Consider the following 3,359-nt stretch of genomic DNA (forward strand, 5'->3'; position numbering starts at 1 on the left):
GGCGTTCAGGCGGAGGAAGAGCTGCGGACAGAAGAAGGAAACTTAGCCAAATATAGAAAAATTTGCTAAGTGTTAGAAAGAAAAAGTATAGAGAAAAGGAGATGTACCTCAGCAGTACAGTTGAGCATAGGGCCGAGAAAGCCCTCATTGATTCCCCGTAGCTTATCACGCTGCGCTTGGGGAACCGCGCGAACCATGGCCTCGCGCATGGCCTTCCTGTCCGCGCCAGTCAGTGACTGGCCGGGCAGCCTCATTTGCAACTCCTCTGAGATGTCTGCGGACGACCGAATAAGAAGAGTTAGCTAAAATTTACAAGTAAATCAAATGGTACAAGAACAAGGAAGAAAGGCTAACCAGTGGAGAAGCTTGGAGGAGAGAGATTGATGGGAGGGGGCGGCAAAGAGGCGTCCCCCTCGTTGTCTAAACGGCCAGCAGTGTCACTAGCCGACTGACTGGCATTTAGCCAATCAGATTTTTTAACTAACTCGACAGGCGGAGTCGAGAAGGAGCCGGTCATTTTTTCCGGGGATGACTTACCCCCATCGTCCAGTGAGACGGACGAATCGTGGACCTGATCAGCAACAGGTTCCACGGGCTTGGAGACCCCGCTTTGTGTCAGCCGGGGCTGTTCTCCTTGAGACTGCGTTGTAGCAGTCTGCGACTTTGCCTTGGCCGCGGTTGTAGGCGTCCTGGTTGCAACCGTCTTCCTCCTTTTAGATGCGTTCGCATCAGGAGTGGACGAAGCCGGCTGCTTCCTCCTTGCCCTCGGAGTAGAAGAAGACTGTAAAAACACAAGCAAAGTTAGAAAAATTACACAAGGCAGAAAGCATGTCAGTGTCCGTGTGAATTGGGGAAGGAGCTCCCTTCCAACATGTATGAACGGACGAAATGCGTCCGTGCAAACTCGGGAAGCAGGCTCCTCCCAATATAGAAGAACGGACAATGAGGAAAGAAAAACTCAAAAAATAAACTAAGTGTTTACCTCCTGGAGTTGCTCGTACATCTTGAAACGAGCCTTGTATCGAGCAAGGTCCACCTCGGACATCTCCACCTCTCCCTTCTGAGCCGGGTCAAGCATAGCGTACGCCTCCCCTGCAAAGAGAAAAAAGCAAAGTGTTAGAATATTTTTCTAAAAACTCTACGTGCGTTCAAAAAGTTTATATATCTAAGTGTCCACCTTGGGGCATGTTCTGGTACAGGGCGTACGCAGACATGAAGGTAGTGTCCCTAAGCCAATTGGCAAGAGGAACCCAATGGCGAGGGACACGTTTGGTTTTGTTACCCCGCTTGACTCGGTTGACCATGAAATATTCAAGTTGGTGCTCGTGGCTTGGATGGATGGGCGGCTTGTCAGGTTTATGGTCCCCGCGTCCGAGCTGAATGGGATCCGGATGGCACTTGTTCATGCGGAGGTTGAACTCCGCATCTTGAGTTTTGATGCGGTAGAATCGGTGCTTCCAGTCCCTCCATTTGCTGACACGGTCGACCACAACCATGTAATCCCTGGTCGCGCTCAAGACGAGCCAACCATCCGTATCCTTCTCCAGCCGAGTAAGTGAGTGCATCTCACAGAAGACCACAAAGTCTGGCGTGAAACCCTTGCAGATGCACGTCACCAAATACCCAAAAATATTTAACCAAGTGTTTGGCGTCAGTTGGAAAAGGCCAATGTCATATTCGTCCAGAACTGTCCGGACGAATAGATGAAGAGGGAAGCGAAGGCCTACATCCAAAGCGGCCTTGTAAACGCAAAACGCCCGTTTGCGCGGCTTCTCATCATCCTAGGTAGCCACAACAATGGCTTTCCTGGGGACTTGTATTTCGAATCCCTCCCCAATATGGAGGGACTCCTTGTACTCCTCAAAGTCCTTTTTCAAGAACTTCAGGGTCGTCTCTCCAACCGTACAGGCGTACGGGTCCCTGAAGTTGTCAATATTGGCGACGTTTTCTTCGGCCGCCGCCTCACCTTCGGCCGTCTCACCCACGGCCTCTTTCTCAACCTGTTCTTCTTCCACTTGGTGAGAAGGGGCACTCCCACACTCTGAAGACAGCACCCTGTCCAAGTCTGCTGCCTCGGCCGAGCTTCGGCCTCTTGAGCTATGTACGCCCATGGAAGAAGGAACGCCCTCCTCAACTAATGGACGCTTGCCTTTGTCTTTGGCAGCGTCCACCTGATTTCCTGAAGGAGGGGCGTTGCGAATAGGCAGGTCGGACGGTTCCCTAATTGAGATTCCCATCATGGGTCTGTCCGCCCCGCCCAGTTGAAGTAGAGGTTGAGAGGAAGAGGGGATGGACGAACCAGCAGCGTCCGCCCCAAGATCGGTAGGATGGTCTTTGCAGGCTACCAGTTCGGCCCCATCCATGACTGAACTGGCAAATTGAGGGAACCTAAGTTCCGGAGCAGGAGTGGACGAGGCGCCTTCAGCTTGTAGGCGTTCCTCGAAGGAAGAAGTGACCTCCACGGCCAAGTGATGAGAGCCAGTGGAGGCGGTCGTTGTTTGGGTGGTGGAGGTAGTCTCCACCTCCATGGTACTTGGGTTGTTAGGGTCATAAGGGACCCTAGGGTGAACCAGACTGCCGTCTGGATTCCTGGCCGCATGAAGATCGCGCGTACGCATTGTTCTTGCCATTGCCTGAGGGGACAGAGAAGAATAAGTGGGGGTGAGTATGTACGCACCAGACATAGACTCACTCCAAGGAGGAGACAACTCTTCTCCGTCCACTCTAGACTCCTCAGTCCCAGGCGAACGGCCGGCCTCATGAGGAGAGTCCGACGAAGCCGTGTATGGATCTAGAATTGAAATAAAAGAAAAAATACAAGAAAAGAAAGAAGTGTAGACGGCCTACCTTTGTACGTTATGAAAACTTCGAAAGTGTTCTTGGTGTTGTTGAAGATTGACCGGAAAACTCAAAAAATGCCCGGACAACTCAAACTCACGGCGGCGCTCTTGAAGATTAAAGGAAAAATCACTTTCTCTCACTAGAATGCTCTGACTTCTCTCTAAAATTCACAATTGGGTAAAGTGTGAAAATGAGGATTCACTTCCCATATTTATAGAATGAACTCATGGGGGCAAAATGGTAAAACCACCTTTCCCGCCTAAACATTCAAACGGTAATTTTTTGAAGAAATTACTCGAAGAAAGAAACAGAATGACGTTAGGGTTTTGTTAACTTGTGAAAAAATCAGACGGACAATTGACGGCACGTCAAAGTGAGTTGAAGTAAGTCACAAATTCAAGAGATTTACACCTTCAACACTTAGTCTCCATAACTTAAAAATATCTAAGAGGAAAATGCGTCCGCCCAGTTTCCAGACGTTTAGTCCAAAGGGGAAAGTTTAGACGTACGCAACATGA

The sequence above is a fragment of the Chenopodium album genome, chromosome 10 (assembly GCF_948465745.1).
Source record: "Chenopodium album chromosome 10, dcCheAlbu1.1, whole genome shotgun sequence".
Lineage (NCBI taxonomy): Eukaryota > Viridiplantae > Streptophyta > Magnoliopsida > Caryophyllales > Amaranthaceae > Chenopodium > Chenopodium album.